This window comes from Peromyscus leucopus, chromosome 12 (genome assembly GCF_004664715.2).
Source record: "Peromyscus leucopus breed LL Stock chromosome 12, UCI_PerLeu_2.1, whole genome shotgun sequence".
Classification (NCBI taxonomy): Eukaryota; Metazoa; Chordata; class Mammalia; order Rodentia; family Cricetidae; genus Peromyscus; species Peromyscus leucopus.
In genome coordinates, this window is record NC_051073.1 from 73,510,328 (window position 1) to 73,529,712 (window position 19,385).

At 41.8% G+C, this 19,385-nt stretch overlaps 1 protein-coding gene across 2 annotated transcripts in view; it reads left to right on the forward strand.

Moving 5' to 3' along the window:
- The window catches only part of Map3k13 (mitogen-activated protein kinase kinase kinase 13), a 183,750-nt gene that overhangs the window by 50,894 nt on the left and 113,471 nt on the right, over window positions 1–19,385 (forward strand). The window contains exon 1 of one of the 2 annotated variants that reach the window (XM_028858769.2): window positions 8,059–11,373. The exons of the other annotated variant lie outside the window; for it this stretch is intronic. The gene's annotated coding sequence lies outside the window, so the exon portion shown is untranslated. Of the gene's footprint in view, window positions 1–8,058; window positions 11,374–19,385 lie in introns of those variants that run through there. 2 annotated transcript variants of the gene reach the window in all.

Consider the following 19,385-nt stretch of genomic DNA (forward strand, 5'->3'; position numbering starts at 1 on the left):
GGATCTCGCTCTGAACTCACAGAGATCCGCCTGGCTCTGCCTCCCGAGTGCTGGGATTAGAGGCGTGCACCACCACCGCCCGGTGCACCTTTCTTTTTCATACATTTTCCTCCACGGACTGATGTGTTCCCTAAGGCACGTGGGCACGTTTGTCTAAGGACCTGCTCTAACCTCCCTGTGTCAACAGAGCACAGTAGAGAGCACCACTCTAGGCTAACCTGGTCTCAGACTGGTCCTTCTCAGTCCCCAGGTGACTGGGGGGACAAAGCTTGGGGGACCTTCTCAGCTGTAAGAGGAGCGGTTGCCAGGATCCTGGGTATGTTGAGAACGAGTGTTTTGCTCTGTCTAGTGTAGGGAAGACTTCTCTTGTCCCAAATTTCAGCTACTTTCTTTCTAATACATTCCAACGTCAAGTGAAAATACTTCCGGCCCTACCAACTTAGCATTTACACCAGTTGTGAAGTTACTTGTCTCATCAAAACCCCTTGATGCCAGAAACTGGCCTTTTCATTGTTGGAGTTCCACTTTGTAAAACTCTCCTTTAAGGGCTGGTGTGTAGCTAGCTCGGTGGTACAGGGCTTACCTAGCTCAAATAGGCACAGGGTAGGGACAGCGCTTGAATCCAGCATCACAAGAATGAAGAAGTTCACCTTTAATTGTTCCTCCCCAGATGATGGGATACAGGCCTCTGTGGGGAGAGGGGAAAGGCAATGCATAGGATTTTGAAAGTCTAGTTTTCACTAATCTACAGGATTTAGACACAGCTAGAGTGCATGAACCAATCACCTCAGGGCCCTACTCTTCTGACCTATAAAATGGAACTAGTATCAGCATTATCTATGTACTTGGTGAACTATAAAGTACGTTATGAAGAATGTCTAGGACCATATTTGTTCCCAGTTATTTTCTTGTAGAATTTAGAAACCTGAAACTCTAAAAGATCACATGGTAACAAGGATTCTTTGACACAAAAGGTAAGGCATGTAAAATGAACACAAAGAATAACAAGAGGTCTGGGGATGTGGCTCAGTGGCAAAGCCTAGAACATTCCATCCCCAGCACTGCAAGATAAATGAATGAATGAATAAATAAATACATGAAATAGACATGTGTTAAGAGCATATATTGTTGAATAGTGATTTGTAAAGCTTTTTATACCATGACCCAGGGTAAGAAATATAACTTCTATGGCACCCTGGTGCACACACATAGACGAGTTTCTTCGGATAGTATACCCAGCTTGTCCTGGGAGATGCTACTGCTTTCTATGGCATTCTAACTCTTCTCATTTTAAAGGTGAGCCTTTACCCACTAAGGTAACTTCATAGTCTCTACTGGAATGTAATTGCAGTTTTGGAAAATATTTTTTAAAACAGTCTCATATAGCCTCTGTTATTCAACTCTGTATCCAGGGATGACCTTGAACTTCTGATCCTCCTTCTTCCCCTCTCCCAACAAGTGAGTGTCCACACCGTGCTAGGACTTGAACCCAGGGCTTGTACTTGCCAACTGAACTACAGCCTCAGCCTGAAAGTTTTCAAAATTCCTTTTATATTGCACACAGTTCAAGACATATTTTCTGTCATTGATTTTAATCTATCAAATATTATTCCTTAAAGTGGAAAAAACATATTACAGATAAATTCAAACATTTGAGGCTGTGAACATAACACATTTGCTTTAGTTATTTTATGTTTAAACGTGGCACATGAGAGATGGCTCAGAGGTTAAGAGTCTGCTCATGTAAAGGACCTGAATTTAACTCCTAGCATCAGCATTGAGAGCTTACAACTAGCTTCATATAATTCTAGTTCAGGGGATCTGATGTCTCTGGTCTCCTCAGTCACTTGCATTCACATGTTCATATCAATACACAGACACATACAAAGAATTAAAAATAAAATAGAAATTAAAATATTTAGAAGTATTATGCAGTAATTTTGGAATCTGTAATATCTTTGTTGGCTATGTATGTAATTTTTAAACCATTTTCTTACTGGCCTTATTAAGGTAAGCTTGACATACAAGAAATTGCACATATTTAAAGTGTACAATTAGAGGGTTTTTAACATCCACCAGGAAATCATCACACACTCAGGCAATGAGCATAAGCATGACCCCAGGAGTTTCCTCAGAACACTATATATAACCCCTTTCTGCCATGCTTCTCTCTAGCCAACAACCACTGAATACTTTGTCACATTAGTCCTCTCTCCCTAAAACTTTGTATCGAATGACTCAGAACAGAAGCTAGGCGTGGTGGTACATTCCTGTAATCCCATCTCTTGGGAAGTAGAGGCAGGTAGGTGGTTCAGCCTCCACTACATGGTAACTGTGAGACAGCTTGGAGCATGTGAGACCGTCTTAAAACAGTAACAACAGAACAGTCATGAAGAATACAGTTTTATAGGGCTTCTTTTGCTCCTCCTAGGTATTGTGAAATGTCTAAATTGCAGCAGATATGAATAGAACGTTCCTCATGATTCTGAGCACACCATGGTTATTTGTTCACTTATTGGGTGTTTCCATTTGTGTTAACGTCTTGTGTGTATGTTCTCTAAATTTCTGTTTTATTTTTTCCTGTTTTCATACAATATTGAAAACAAAACATGTCCCATTCACATTTTTTCCAAAGGCTGTAAAGGTGATCTCTACAGGAATAATGTTGGAAAGCCTGAAGCTCAATCAGCTGATTCTGAAAACTCCAGCCCAAGTAGACACCTGACCTGAATGGTCTGTAATGTGCTGTAATTTCATAGATGAGGTGGCCAACTTAATAGCAATGATTAGAACTTCTCAGTCTATGTGAAGAGTACACTCCAAGAATAAATCAAATTTCCAAATGATATTCTGTGTTCAAGTATCTATGTGTGTAAATAACCAGGAGTACAATAGCCCCGTCACACAGCAGGTGCATGTTGAACACTTTAAGAAATTCTAGGGGCTGAGGGGATGGCTGGGTCATGAAGTACTTGCCATTCAAGCATAAGGGCTTGCAGTTTGGATCCTCAGTACCCAGGTGTGTGTGTGTGTGTGTGTGTGTGTGTGTGTGTGTGTGTGTGTGTGTATTTCCAGGCATGGTAGCATGTCTCTGTACTCTAGCAGTGTGTGTGTGTGTGTGTGTGTGTGTGTGTGTGTGTGTGTGTGTGTCTAACTGAGTAATCCTGAGTAGATTGCCTCATGAAATAAATTCTACACATTGATTTTTCATTTGCTTAATATACTTCACTTCCCTCACCCTAAAACAAGATTCAAATGCTTACCTTAAATCATTGTAGGAATTTAATGGGAATACTTAATGGAGCTTTTCTAGGTTTTTTTTTTTTTTCCTGTTGCTAAGATAATACTCACCAAAAAGAACTTGGGAGGAAAGGGTTTATTTCAGCCAATATTTCAGATTACAGTCCATCACTGAAGAAAGTCAGGACAGGAACTCATGGGGAAGTCAGGAACTCATGGAGGAAGACAGGACAGGAATTCAAGGCAAGATCCATGGATGAATGGTGTTTCCTGGCTCGTTCTGTGGCTTGCTCTCAGCCTCATGTTCGGCTAACTTTCTTATACAGCCCAGGCCCACCTGCTATGGTATGGTACCGCCTACAGTGGGCTGTGCCCTCCCACGTCAATCATCTGTCAAGATAGTCTTTCACAGACATGGCCATAGGCCAGTGTGGTCTGGAGGACCCCTCAGTTGAGATCCCCACAGTTGACTAGGATGTGACAAGGTGACAGCTGAAGCTAACTAGGATCAGGGGCTTTGAGCACAATGCTTGGAATATAGGTAAAACTAGGTCATTTATAGATTTTTTTTTTTTTCCGAGACAGGGTTTCTCTGTGTAGCTTTGCGCCTTTCCTGGAGCTCACTTGGTAGCCCAGGCTGGCCTCGAACTCACAGAGATCCGCCTGGCTCTGCCTCCCAAGTGCTGGGATTAAAGGCATGCACCACCAACGCCCGGCATTTATAGATCTATTATCATTGTGCTCCATAATAATTCTTGCCACCAAAGGAAGAGTTAGTGACACAGATAATAACTTGGTAAGTGATGAAAACATCTTTTGCTCATGACACAAAAGTTTTTGGCAGAGTGTCTACTCTGTGATATTTTTCTTGGGCTAAAACTCTTCCAGTGTATGTAGACTAATCATAGAAGAAAGAAGCCATTAACATGGATATTCAGACAAAGCATTGAGAACCAGCTTTAAAATCAATGTCAGGAAAAGGATCATAGGAAAACTAGGATTTATAATCTATTTGAATAGACAGAGATTCAAAGGTATAATCTGTTGGTCTCACAAGAAGAACAAACAATGAGAAATAGGTGCAGTGTAGAGTTATAGAGATGCATTATAGGTATGTGTGTATTCATATGTGATGTGTCCATGTGTGGTGAGGCTAGAGGCTAATGTCACAATATCCAAGGGAACTCTCTGGTGGCACTTGCAGCCAAAGCTAGTTGGGAGGCTGAGGCAAGTAGCCCACAGAGTTTGGGGTCAGTCTGGGCAGCAGAGAAAGACTGAGTTTGAAAGAAAGAAAGAGAGAGAGAGAGGGAGGGAGGGAGGGAGGGAGGGAGGGAGGAAGGAAGGAAAGAAAGAAGGAAAGAAAGAAAAGAAAGCGAGAGAAAGAAGAAGAAAATTAAGCAAGGATCGGGCCCTCTCTTGAGTGGAGAATACTGACCATTGAAGATGTCAAAGACAAAAATAAAATGTAAAAATAAAAAATGTCCAAGTTAGAAGACAGGTCTTGAAGGTTAAGCTACACAAGTATAGAGATCACTAGTGTTACAAGACTGGCACAGGGGTCTGGTTTTGATTGGCCTTGTGGAGTGAGAGAGTGGGTACAGTGTTGATAACATTATGCCGAGTCTCTGTTGGCTGCAGGTGACAGAAACCCATGTCACATTGGTTTAAGCTTTTAAAAAAATGAAGTGGAGAGGGAGAGGCTGGTTGGCTTGTGGAGTCAGGAGGTCCAGCAAAGACATGCCTCAGACGTGTCTGTTCGATGCTCTGTCTCCGCTGTTGGAAATCTGTCTGTCTTTGCATTTGATGTGCTCATCCCTGCCCTTTTTATGGACAATGACTACAGGTCTCTGCTCATGCTGTCCTTACAGCTAGCATCCTAATTTAAAAAAAAAAAAGAAAGAAAGAAAAGAAAAGTTTGTTTGCTTCCCAGTAGTTTCAGCGAACATCCAGGGGCTGAGTCTGATCATTTTCATTGGCGGGCTTATGCCATGTGTCACTGGCCATGACCCAGGACATGAGGTGGCCGGCCCACTGTGCCACTGCTCACTCTTTGAACTCTTAGTGGGGTCCGTGTGAATCACAGAGGTAGAAAGTGGGAGGAGAGACAGTTCCCTCAAAATGGGGAAGGCAGAGGGGCAAACCTCCAGCCTCCTTGTCTCTACTTGGAGAGTAGAGTGGGAATGCACCTTGTACCTAGATTTCCCTGGTCTTGAACTTACAGTCCTCCTGCTTCTACTTCCCAAAGGCTGAGATTAGAAGTGTGTGCAACACACCCAGTTCCGGGTTGTACTAGTTTTCAGGAAGTATCCTCTAGCTTCTCTGTCGCTAACCTCATATTCAGACTTGCCACCACCCTAGAAAATGGCCTGAGCTGGATGATGCAAGGCACACAGTTGTTGCACGAATCCTAAATGGTCTTATAATAAAACTCCAGAGCCAGATATTGGGGTAAATGCTGAAAGATCAGAGACACAAAGGAACAAGCCACAGCCACTTCTCACCTTTCCAACTCCACAAATCCTCTGACTGAACACTCCTGAGTCCTCAGCCGAAAAAAGCTCTAGTTCCTGTCTCCTCACGCCTCATATACCTTTCTCTGCCCAGACACTTCACTTCCTTCCTAGTGCTGGGATTAATGTGTGTGACTTCCCAAATACTGGTAACAAAGGCATGAGATCTCAGGTGCTGAGATTAAGGAACTGTGACTCCCAAGTACTGGGATTAAAGGTGTGTGCCACCACTGCCTGGCTGTTTCTCTCCTAGACTGAATCAGTCTCGTGTAGTCCTGTTGCTGGAGAGCTTCTCTCCAGGTTCCCCAAGCCCCGCAGTCCCACAATCCACTTATAAAATAATCACTCAGATGCTTATATTACTTATAAACTGTATGGCCGTGGCAGACTTCTTGCTAACTGTTCTTTTATCTTAAATTAACCCATTTTTATAAATCTATACCTTGCCACGTGGCTGGTGGCTTACCGGCATCTTTACATGCTGCTTGTCCTGGCGGTGGCTGCAGTGTCTCTCCCCTCAGCCTTCTGCTTCCCAGAATTCTCCTCTCTCCTTGTCCCACCTACTTCCTGCCTGGCAACCTACTTCCTGCCTGGTCACTGGCCATCAGTGTTTTATTTATATAGAGCAATATCCACAGCATAGTCCAGGGTGGCTTTGAACTCACAGAGATCCAGTCAGATCTCTGCCTCCCGAGTGCTAGGATTAAAGGTGTGAGCCACCACTGCCTGGCCTCTATGTTTAATCTAGTGGCTGACTCTGTCCTCTGATCCCCAGACAAGCTTTATTTGATGCACAATATATCACCACACACAGTAACAGTTTCATTTTGTTCTTTTAGTGTGTAAAATGTCTCCTTCCACACATTATTTTTAGACCTCTGAAAGCTTGGTTATGGCACCTTACCATAATTTATATTAGTGATGATATATTTTGAGGTCACTAAATATTTGATCAATTGAAATACCATTTGCTCCAGTATATTTGCAGTATCAGTCACAAGAATTCTTACATCTTTCAGTAATAAGCATCCCTTTGGCACAGAGAGGATACATTAAAACTTCATTATGCTGTTACAATTTGTCTAAATAGCATTTGACATTACAAAAAAATTTCTCTTCTACACCTGATATGATATTTTATTATCCTTTGAAAAAATATTGCAGAGTTCAGATCCAGTTAACTGATGACACTTTTAAGTTTGCCACAACTATGCATGCATTTAAGGGTTCCTTTTATCGTAAAGATGATGATAGGATTTACCTACATGAGATTTTTTTTAATGCCCATACATATGTATTTAATTTTAAATTTTTATTCATAGTGATTTGAAGTGCTTATCATGACTTATATACATATTGAGGTTAGGAGGGAAGTCAAAGCAAGGACAAACAAGCAAAGTGTTAATTACAAAAGCGTGTATATTAGACATAAACAGACTGTGGCCGCAGCAGTGGGGACAGAGGATTCGTTGGATTGTACTGCAGTCACCTGCAACGTGGGCGTCTAAGTCTCTAAGAATAGACTGAAGCTGTAGTACAAATCCCTTCCTTGCCCGTGTTCTTTTTCTGGGAGACACCATGCAAGATGATGGACAATGCAGAAGCAGTTTGGTCTTCCTTATAATAATTTTTTTAATGAAAATGAGACCATGGAACTGAGTGGTAGTGACCCTGCCAAGTTGTCCAGGCTGGTGACCACTGGAGCATGTGTGGCTTTGGGGCACTCTCCCTTAACACAGGAGAGTTAGTGATGCCCAGAAGAGTATTTTTCCTTAGCTATTTTTAAAATAGCTTTATATTTTTATTTATTTATTTAAAAATATATTTAATATTTTTAAAATCACTTTCTCCATTTAATGGGAAGTAAGCAAACATAGTTGAATAGCTTGCCAAGGTCTTTGAATGCTAAATTCCCATGTTGATTAGTGGTGCATGTGCTTTGGAAAGGGGACAGATAGGTTAAGGTTAACACTCAGACATGAGAATGGAGTGTTTCCATACTAGTTAATACCCTTTTGTACATGCTACATCTTAATGTGGAAATTTTATTGGCTTTAAAAAAAGAGTTCTTTATTAGCCAGCCTGCTGACCTGAAGCCATTCCAGCTTTGATCTGGAAGTTCCAACCCCCATTGAGGCTTCAGTAACTGTCATGCCTACAAGGCAGGGCCAATAGAGGGCCCTGAAGATCTGAGATTGGATGCGCCGCCTTCTCTTGGTTCCTGGACCCTGGACGCTAGAGGTAGACTGAGCAGAGTTCTCCAGATAACACCGCCGGACTGCGCTATGTCTTCCCCAGACCCTGTAACCTACCTATCCCTTCATTTGTAAGTTACACCACTAATAAATCTCTCTTTTCACTATGTGGAGTGGCCTTAATAATTTCACCAGAAGCACTGTCCCCCCACTGGTTCAGAACCTCAGATGACATCTACCAGACTCCTAAAGAAAATCTACTTGGTTGACTTTTTCTTTGGAAAACAAAATGTTACTGATCAATTACACATATATAATTTCCTGAATGTGTCTGTCCAAGTTTTATTGTAATAAAAATGGAGATAGACTATTATTTCCATAATTTTGGTTCTTGTACCTGAGTAGCTGTTGAAATTTTTCCTCTAAAGGGGTGAGGGAGTCCAGGGTGTTTGAATAATAACAAACCAACTACTGATGCAGCTTCCTACATTCCATATGCTGATGACTGGGTTAAGCCCTGTGCGCTACTTTATCTACCATTCACACAAGGCGCAGTGTAGCCTCTATAGACGTGTTTACAAAGGAGAAACAGGAGCCCAGGCAGCCCAGGCAGCCCAGGCAGCCTGGGCTTTGATTGATTGGCAGCACACAGGGTGGTCCCCAGAGCTTTGCCGAGTGTGACCACTGCGGTGGAAATCCTAGTCTGCATGCACCAGGGCTGGAGGTAACTCTGCTCTTTTTTTTTTTTTTTTTTTTCTAGTATATTTGATCAAAAGTAGCAACTGAGTCTTGGTCCTTAAGACCTGCCGTAGTTTCTAGCTTTATAACAAGCCATTTTCCTCTTTTAAAAAACATGTTTTTCACAAAGAACAAAAACTAAAACAGCTCATATTTTTATAGCAAGAAAAAAATGTACCTTGATTCCTATATTTAGATTTTTATCTACAAATGAGTTTTGAAAATGTTCTTAGGTAAGAAGACCAGAATCATCTTCCAGTCATTACTGAAACCTGAAGGGGTTCATTTGGTTCTTGAAAGAGCCCGCTCATCTTTTAATGGCTGTATAGTTCCCCACACTTGTCCACATCGCTGACGTTATAAATGACTCGTGATGACGGAATTCAGCCCAGGGTTTGTAGAGGTGACTGTACTGGAGATTAGCCATTAGCCACATGTGGCTATTTTTTAAATTTAGCTAAAATTTGAGTATTTGGTTCCTCAAGCACACCAGGCACGTTTCACACGACTAGCCATTGTGGTGACCATGTGTGTGCATTCATGTCACCGCAGCGGACTGTCTTGGGCGGTGCCCCCTTAGGGTGTACACTTTTATATGCTTGTCTTCCTCTCTCCTCTTCCCCATCTGCAACGATCTCTTCTGAGAATGATGTCTCCATCTTCCACAGTTCGGATAGGCACCTTCCCAGTGACTTCCCATGATATTTGACCGGGAGGACCCTGGTGGCTCAGCTGATGGTCTGGTGGTACAGGGAAGCATGCTCACCCAGACAGAATTCACCAGGCTAAAGTGAGGAGTCCACACAGCCATCTAGTTTTACTTCACCAGATGCTGTGTCAGGAAGCACGGACAGGCTCTGCACTGTTGAGCTGGTGCAGAGACTCCCCTACCACTGGCGGACTTGTTAGAAATGCTGCTGCTTATTAACCCTTGCTGTAACTGTGGCAGCTTCTAGAGCAGAGGCAGATGACTTTAAAACGGCTTTATTCAGATACGGTTTCCATGCAGACTCCTGCACACTTCTAGCACATGTAGCTTGATATGCTAGTTGCTGATCTCATTGACACCATCCACAATAAGCCCATGTGGACTGTTGATTCCCTCTGTTAGCCTGTATGATTTAAAGAGAAAAACAATTGGTTTGTTTGTTTTTATAAGTCTTGGAGTTTTTTATCAGTCTGGGAGTTCAACTGTATTCTTGTTGCTTTTGATTGTTATTCTTCTTCCCATTTAATGATTCTCAAATAAGCTTGGTATGTGGATATTTGGCATAGTCCTTGTGGTACACTTAGGGTCTGCTAACAACATTTCTGTGCTGTATTAGCCGTGAGCACACCTACATAGATAGATAAGCTTCTTTGGTCTGTCTTTTCCACAGTGATATTGTACAGACTTTTTTATAGAGATCAGTTGACCCTCTTTGCCACTGATATTGTATAATACAATAGTGGAAAGTCTCCCTGTAACAAACACTTGCCTTCTCTATGTTGTAGATGGCATCTTGTTGAGCACTAGAATGAATCTCTGTTGTGAAGGCTCCCAGCCACTAGACAGCTCACAACTGAGTCGTCTAGTAAGCACTTCTGTTGTGGGGTCAAGGATTTGGGACCATTTTCCAAATATAAAAAGTGATGGTCAGTATTTGGAAAGTATTGGTAATTGTAGATCAAAGTGTTAGGAAGAAGGGAGAGTCTGTTGCATTAGTCTCCACTTTGGTCTAATGTTTAAAAAATGTAAAGAGTGAAGAAATGTCCCGAGCCCATTTGGTGAGCGAACAGGGCTGTTTTTGCTGCTGAGATTCTACACTGGAGTCAGGTTTTGCTCCAAAATTCATTAAGAGCCTTTTCGAGTCTTGTCTTAATTGAATGCCAGACATTGAATAAAATTAATGGAGGGAATGCTGTACTTTATTTAAATCTAACAGTAAATTACCCTTCTCCCCCCACTTCTGATACGTCACAAAGGTCAGGAACACATTGTCATAAAAAGCAATTCAGTTTATGTAATACCATCTTAGGTAATTGCATGCACCCTTGTCCTATTATTTTGGTGTCCCAAATTGTGTTGTGGGGTGTATACATGGTGACCTGCCACCAATCTTAGGAACTAATTCTCTGATTTCTTTTTATCACATTAGGCATGGTACTAAACATCAAGAAAAGCCCTAGTGAGTAAAAACTCTAGTGATTTTACTTTGGGGCGTTGGGCCTTCCAAAATTCCACTTGACTCCTTTATTCACTAGCAAGAACAATGTTTTTATGATAATCACAGCGCCCCGCCCCGCCTCTGCTGCAGCCCTGCTGGTTTGGTTTCAGGCTGTGACAGATGTCTGATTGGCGGGCTCTGTTTATTCTGTGACCAGATTCTTTCTAAAAGAGGGCCGGCCCTACCTGCCTGAAGCCTATTGGCTGTGTATACTCTGGGCCCTCCCTCTCCCTCCCCCCACCTCTGCCTTCACAGCACACACCGCCACTAAGTCTGTGCGGAATCCTAAACCAGCCCAATTTACATCCATTCATGAATGTGTGACGTCAGCAAGCCTTGAGCTCCTTTGCGGTGGGCCGGAGGATTGTGTGGGTAGAATCTCCCTCCCCCTTATTTTTCCAATTCTGCAAGGCTCTTTAGATTAACCTTCCATCTTTTTAAAGCAAGAAAATGGAACAGCATGTGTAGGAATTCTTCATTGTTGTGAGTATTACACTCTTCCTGTTTCGTCAGCATGTATCTCACAAGGACAGACGGAGAATTTATTTGTGCTTTCAGCTTATTAGAAAACTGATATTATTGAGGGAGACACAAGGTGGGAGAGACAGAAAAGGGCCGAAGGAAACCTGAAACCCCCCAACCCCGGCTCGGCTCAGGGACTGACAGCTGGTTTTTTCTTTGCTTGCTTGTCTGCCGGCTGGACGTGGACATTTTTTGATTACGGTTCTGCACGTTACCTTTGGATGCTTGCTTGGTTTGTCTTAAAGGGAGATTCAGTTCCCTTTGAGAGGATGTGGTTGTGTTGGGGGAGCCTCGGAGAGTACCAGGAAGCAGCTGCAGAAAGCGGGGCCAGCGGGGCCAGCAAAACCAAGCAGGCTCTCGCTTGCCCAGCGCTTGTCTCCTGCGCTGTCCTTCGAACCGCGTCTCACCCTCCAACCTTGCCTTTGTTCATGATCGTGTAACAGTCAATATTTTGTGTTTGCAGTATGGGAAGATAAATACTTCTTCAACCATTTTCAAAAGCCTTTATGATGAGAGCGGTTGGGATATATTCATACATTTGCTCTTTTTTTAAAAAAATATCATTTTAATACCTAAAAATCTGCACTGAAGGCTGAACCAGAATTATCCTTAAATTGTAAGAATAATTATTTTTTTAAGATTGCTAATGAAATTATTTCTTCCTGTGTTCCAAAATTGTATTGTATAGAAATGCAACTGAGTATTTTTCTAAGGTGAACTTCCAATTGGAAAGTTTACTCTGCTATGTTTTGGAAATTGGGGAAAGTTCTGATGTCTTCCATATATAAAGTTGGTTTGATAATTTATACTTTTAACAAGAAGTATCTGTGGTTGTTTTCCAGTGCTCAGGTTTATTTTGAGGAAAGGTATGACACTCTGTCATGATCTGCCCAAGGTAGTCTCTCAGCCTATATAATCTAGGTGCATTTCCCAACTCTGAACAACTGATGTAGTACTCTGAAACATGCCTTTGGTTTTGTTTTTTTTTTTTTTTTTTTTTTTTTTTTTTTTTTTTTTGAGAGAGAGAGAGAGAGAGAGAGAGAGAGAGAGAGAGAGGAGAATATGTCCATTATTTCTTGTCACTCAGCCATGTCTTACTTTTCGTGACCAATGCTTAGATCTGAGTTTTTCCTCTAGAGCAGAGGTTCTAAATGGTAGGGCTCATGTTAGCGTTTAGATCATTCTTTCTTTTGGGGGAGGGTTATTTTTAATCTTCCAAGTGAACGTGCGTTTCATTTTAAAATTATCGTACCCGAAGCTGAAATACTTTATTTTCTTTCTCAAATTAATATTGACTATCCTCACTTTGTTCTGTGTATTTTTAATGTCCTAGAGTTGTAGAAGTGAACCCTCTGCCTATTGCCCAGACAATTGTAGTTTTATGTTTTGCTGTTTTTATTTTCTGAGTTGAGCACATTCAATACTGTTTTAGATAAAATTCCCTATATTTTAAAATATCTCAATATATTGCAGCATTTGTCTTTTCTGTATCCTCTCAAGACTATGTTGAGAGCATTACCAAAGATATATTAAATTTATTGAAATCTACTAGAAGACCAAATTCTTAACCTTTAAAAAATTATGTTTATGTACTCAAAGCCATTTGAGAAATGTTCATTAGATTCTGCCTTTATGTATATTTTTATCAAATCAGAGCTTTATTTCCATGAAAGAATTTAGCTTGCACGTGGGTTTATTGCAGTAAAATTGTCCCTCTAAGGCACAGAGTGGATCTAGAAGCCCCACCACCCCACCATCCCCACTCCTTGTGGCTGTCTTCTGGATTATGTTTATTTTTATGTATAGCGTACTTGTGGGCTAAAACAATAACTCTTAATTGTTTAATATCAAACAATAAAATACTGTGTATCAGTGATTATCAATGGATCCCTTTCTGTCTAAAAGTTGAAACTACTCCAGGAGTAGGAATTCATTTATTTAGTAGACAAAGTCAGTCAAAGCAGAGCGGTGTCCTGGGGAACTGGCATGGGAGCGGTGCCCAAGGCCAGAGGCCACATCCACGGGCACACAACACGACCGCGCTTGGATGGTAGAAGCCACAGCTTGGTTTGCGCTGTCTGCTTCCCTTCCTCTGTGTGCTACAGCTGACTAGTCACACGAGGAGCTCACGTGAGCCGAGACAGGCAAGGTGATCAAACCTGCCAGGTGGTGTAGCCTGATACTTGTATTTTTTTGTGAAAATTAAAGAGCATTGCCTAGGAACACTTCGCTGGTTGGAGAAAAAAAAAGTCATTCCAAGGCTGTCACACTTCAGCTAAGTCAGTCATGATTCTGGAAAAAGAAATGGAGGAGCCAGAGGTTTAGAAGATGCAATTAGAAGGTAAATTAGTGGACATCGACTTTGACATTAAATTCACAACACACTTTTCCCCTTCCCTCCCCTTTTCTTTTCCATCCTTCCTCTTTCCTTTTTCACTATTGGGTGGTCCTTAGTATGTTCACCATGACCACAGTCAATTTTAGAATATTTTTGTTATCAAAAAAGAAAGAAAGAAAGAAAACTACACACTCATTAGCAGTCACTTCTCATTTCTCCTCATCCCTCAGCACTAGGCAACCACTAATCAATCTCCCTTTTTATGTTTATTCTGGACATTTCTTGTGGATGAAATCATATAATGTATGGTCATTTGTAATGAACTCTTCTCACTTTTTTCAAAGTTCATCCACGGTTTACATGCATCAGTGCATCATCTCTTTATATTGCCAGATAATATTTAAGTGTGCATAGTATATCACCTTCTCCATCTGTTTATGGACACGGGCTATTTCTACTTTTACCAGTAGGAATCTTACTGCTCTTTATATTTAGGTACAAGTTTTGGCTTATCCTTTCGATTTTCTTGGGGTGGAAATGGTGGGTTGTATGTTAACTGTGTACTGAACAGTTGAGGAGACCCTGAGCTGCTTTCTACGCTGGCTGCACCATTATGCATTCCCATCAGCAACACACAGTTCAAACCTCCCCACACCCTGGGAAGTGGCAGCTGTTACCTGTCATGTCCTGAGCATCACCTTAGTGGGTGTGAAGTAGCATCTCCTTGTGCCTTTGCTCACGTCTCCCTAGTGGCCAATGACGTTGAGCATCTTTTGATGTGTTTACTGGCCATGTGCATACCTTCCCTAGAGAAATGTCTGTTCAGGCTCTTTGCATGTATTAAAAATTAGTCATTTATGTTTTTATTATTGATTGATGAAAGTCCTTTCTATACTCTGGATACAAGCTGTGTCAAGCTCATTGATTTGTAAATATTTTCTCACAGGCTATGGACTATCTTTTTCTTAGTATTGAGTGACAAAAACTAAGTTTTCAGGAAGTTCAGTTTCTTTTTTCCTTTTTTTATGCTTTTGATGTTATGTCGAAGGCGGTGTTCTCTAACAAGGTCATTTAGGTCCATTCCTATGTTTTCATCTAGACATTTGATATTTTTAGCTCAAAGCTTAGTTAATTTTTCAATGTACTATAAGGAAGGGCTTCAGCATCACTTTTGGATACGGATATCCAGTTGTCCCAGCACTGTCTGTTTAAAAGGATACTCTTCGCCCCTGATAGCTTGTTTTGGCATTCTATCAGGGAACTTTCAAAACAAAATACTGGGGCTTGTGATGGCCTATACTGTAATCCTACTTGGGAGGTGGAGGCAGAAAGACTAGGTGTTCACGGCCATCCTTAACCACATATGAGTTTGAGTCAGCCTTGGATGCATGAAACCCTGTCTCACAACACAACAAGAAGTCCTGGTGTTATACTTCCGTTCCTAGAGATTCACATTTAATTGGCCTAGTCATAGTCAGTTGGTTTAGTCATCTGTACTTTTGAAAGCTCCTCTACTGATTGTAATATGTGGACAGGTGTGAGAACTATCAGTGTGGGTAATTTTAGGGTTAGTCTTAGGAAAGAAGAGAGGCCTATTTCTGAATAAGGATAGAGGATGAGTGAAAACAGAATTCTGACATGGAAAGGAGGAAAGAAAGCAGTTAAGTCTGTTCATGCTAGGAAGCATGGACTTTCTTACCAATTCATGAAGTGGAGGTATTGTCACAGGGTAGTGTTAGCATTTATTCTGCACTTTGTACGTGCTTATAAACCTCTTCAGAGCTTTTATGTATATTATTTTATTTAAATATAATTCTTATAATACAAAGTAAATACTATTCTCATTTTGCATCTGAGACAAAAGGCTGCTGACTCAACCAAAGATACCAAAGAATATATGTAGTGCTCAATTTTCAAATCTAGTTCTCATTCTTAATCTTTCTTTTGTGTGCTGTGGATTGTGAGCATTGGGTAGTACCGTGAATTTTTGTTGATCTAATCTAGCATGAGTTACGGATCTTTTGTAAGCCATCTCTGGGCTGGACAAAGGGTAAAATACATTTAGTTGTAGGAATATGGGGTTGGGGGTCGGCACAGCAGGTGCAGGGAAGAGAAGAGGGTGGGGTTGAAGAGGATTACCATGTCATAGATAATCACGGAGCCCAGACGGCTGGCACTTTGCCGAGATGCAGCTAGCAAAAAAAACTCTAAGGAGATCAAGGACTAATATGCTGGACTTGAGAGGTGATTGAAGGGGTGGGAGACATCATGATAGGAAGGAGGAGGGGCCAAGTGCTGTTGGCAGGTAGAGAGGTGTTGTCACACATTTCTATTTATTTAATCAACAAGTATTTACCGAGGAGCTAGTGTGTATTTTAGGTGCTAATATGTAGCAGAGAACAAAGGAACTTACTTGATTCTGATGGAGTAAATAACCTATTTAATGGTAAATGTTTTTAAGGAGAAAACTAAACATGGGAGGGATTAGAGAGTACCGGGAGGAGGTAGAGTAAAAGAAGTGTCTTTTCTGATTGAACTGGGTTGTTGTTGTTTTTTCCAGATATTGACTCCTCAAAGAGATTAATGAACCATTAAACAGAGGCTAAGTCAGAGAGAGAGAGAAAGGGGTAGGGGAAGGAGGAACAGGGGGAGGGAGAGGTTGGATGCTCTGAGCTGGAACCCTTTGGTTTATCATTTTGTAGCCAGTGCCTGGCATTCCATGAACACTGTCTATTGGCAAGTGTGCTTTTGGTGAGGGGTGGTACTAGTGGTTCTTCAGCAGACAGATGGCCGGCAGGGATAGAGCTTGAAGTCTTTCAGATCATGCGTGCATGTGTGTGTGTGTGTGTGCGTGCATGCGTGCGTGCATGCATGCGAGCGTGTGTGGCCCCCTCATAGCATCACTGTGGTAGACCAGTGCAACAGGCCATGGTTAGTTGAGGTGGGTGACTACAGCTCCCAGATCAGGCAGAGGATCGCCAGTATATGCAGCAGGGCAGATACTTCTGCTTCTATTTGATTTTTATACTTTAATATGAGATTCACACACACACATTACCTTGAACTGTTTGCCTGCCTTCTTAGTTTATCTCAATACTTACTTATATTCAAGAACTTTTTTTTAAAGAAGATTTATTTATTTATTATGTAGACAGGAGAGGGTGCCAGATCTCGTTACAGATGGTTGTGAGCCACCCTGTGGGTGCTGGGAATTGAACTCAGGACCTCTGGAAGAGTAGTCAGTGCTCTTAACCTCCGAGCCATCTCTCCAGCCCCCATTAAAGAACTTTTACAAAGTAAAAAACCCACTTTATTTAAAGAACTTACATCTAAAAACATCTTGCAGCTAAGTTAACAAAGCTACTTAGGCAAGTGCTGGCCCAGACCCAGAGTCTGGATAGTTCAGTGAATTTCTGTGCAGTTAGAATAGCCATTTTGAAACTGTAGACTTTTGCTTTGGATGTTACATTTTCACTACCAATTACATTTTTATGTTCTTGTCTACCACAAAAAAATAAGAAAACAACAACAACAACAAAACCCACGGCAGAGTTAAAGCTAGAAAAACAATTTGCTTTATATCCTCTCCCATGATTTGTGTGTCCTTTATAAGATGGACTTTTAATGTCTTTTTGCTTATCTGTGGTAGGACACAATGTAGAAAGACTTGAACTAAGTGTAAAAGGCCTGCATGCGCTTTGACCATTCATTCTCAACAAAGTAGCTGCTTCCCTGGTGGCTCTATTTCCCCTGGTGTCCATTTTAACAGATGAGACACAGCTACTGTGTTCAGATGACCTTCCTGATTACGACAGTGTAGGAACCTGGCTGTGAATGACCTGCATCGAACAGCAAATGACCATTTCTGAGGCAATCTGGTAGATGCTAGCTAGTCCTTTGACTTTGCTTTAATAGCACCTCCACGGGAAGCTGCTGCAGCTGAGGAGGAGCTGGCGGTGCTAAGTGTCTCGGGTGCCCGAGCAAGACAAAAACAAAAAAAAGGTAAATTAATCTCAGACTTGTCCCAGGACTTCCTCCTCAACCAGCGGTTCTCAACTTCCCAATGCTGCCATTCTTCAGTACAGCTCCTCATGTTGTGGGGACCCCCGACCGTGAAATTAGTCCAGTGCTGCTGCATAACTGTCACCAAGTGAATTGAAATGTAAATATCTGACTTGCAGGACATCAGATACGCGACCCCTGTGAAAGGGTCGCGACCCGCAGGTTAAGAACTGCTGTGATCTAAACAGCCCAGATCTGATATGATCTTGCTGACTTTGAGTATGCCCACTGTAAATGTCTTTGCTTCAGCTGCTTGTTGTACTCAAAAGGATGCTCCTTCCCACTGATGGGTCAGGTCTGGGCTGAGCCATGTGGCTGCAGATCACTACTCTCCTTGTAGGGTGTATTACAGTTTTTCTTTGATTTGTTTAGTGTTCTCAGGTGAAATTCATCAACTCATATGGATGAATCCATTCATTTATGAGTTTCGTTCTGATTAAAGTGACCTTAAACATTTTACTCTGATGGGCGGCTCTTCCCATCCATCTTTCGCCGCCTCCTACTGTCCTTCAGCTCATGTTAAAACTGAATGAAACAGGAGCGCAGGGGTAAGCCCTGTGAGGACTGTTACTGGAAGGGAGGGAATCAGTCGGAGGGATGGAAGGGGATGGGAGAGGGCAGGGAGAGACAGGAGAGCATGAGATCCAAGTAAATGGCATGTGGGAACGAAGATGCCATAAAGAAACCCGTTCATTTTAGCAGCCTCAACTGGCTTAAAAAGTAAACACTAGAAACAAGTAAATCCAGGCATCGTGTGGTTAGACTTTGTAAAACTATTGTTTTGCATAATGGTTGCTGGCTTTTAAAAATTATTTTCTCGTATTTCCCCAAATATCAAGTTGGTTCATAGATTAGTGTCTTGAACTTGTAGATTCTGTTAAAGAAAAAAATTCAATTGTATTTTTAAAAATAAGTATATTTGGGTAGACAGTTCAATGAGTAGGACCTGAATGCTGGACTATATCCATAACCCTGGTGCTGTGAAAGCAGGATCCCTAAGCTTGCTGGCTAGTCAGTCTAGCTGAGATGGCATTCTCCAGGCTCAGTGAGAGATCTTCTCTCAGGACCTCCCCATATCAGCTTTTGACCTCCACATGTACTTGCACAAGCAAGCACAGCCACACACACGTATGCACACACATGCATACGTTATACTATGTAAAACCTACAAACCCCCAAGCTCTCTTTTCATGTTTATATTTGTTTTGCCAGTCTAGAGTTTTCTTATAGTCTTTTTCATAGGTGCCATTGCCAAGCAGAGAGGGCTAATGTCATTTTTCTTTGTTTCTTTGAGACAAAAATCTCATGCCGTTGCGCAGATTGGTTTCAGAATCACTGTGTAGCTGTGGTGACCTTGAACTCCTGCCCCTCCACCTCCCAAGTACTGGGATTGCAAGTGTGTGCTCTGTGGCAAACTATGGTATCTAGTCTTAACAGCTGTGAGGGTTTTGTGCGATGACTCCCTTTAGTACCAACATTTCTCCGTGGGACAGTGTGATAAAAAGCTGTCTTCTTGCAAAAAACTGATTGTGTGCTGCAAGGCACCCTGAGAGAATGCCCAGTAACTGGAGCT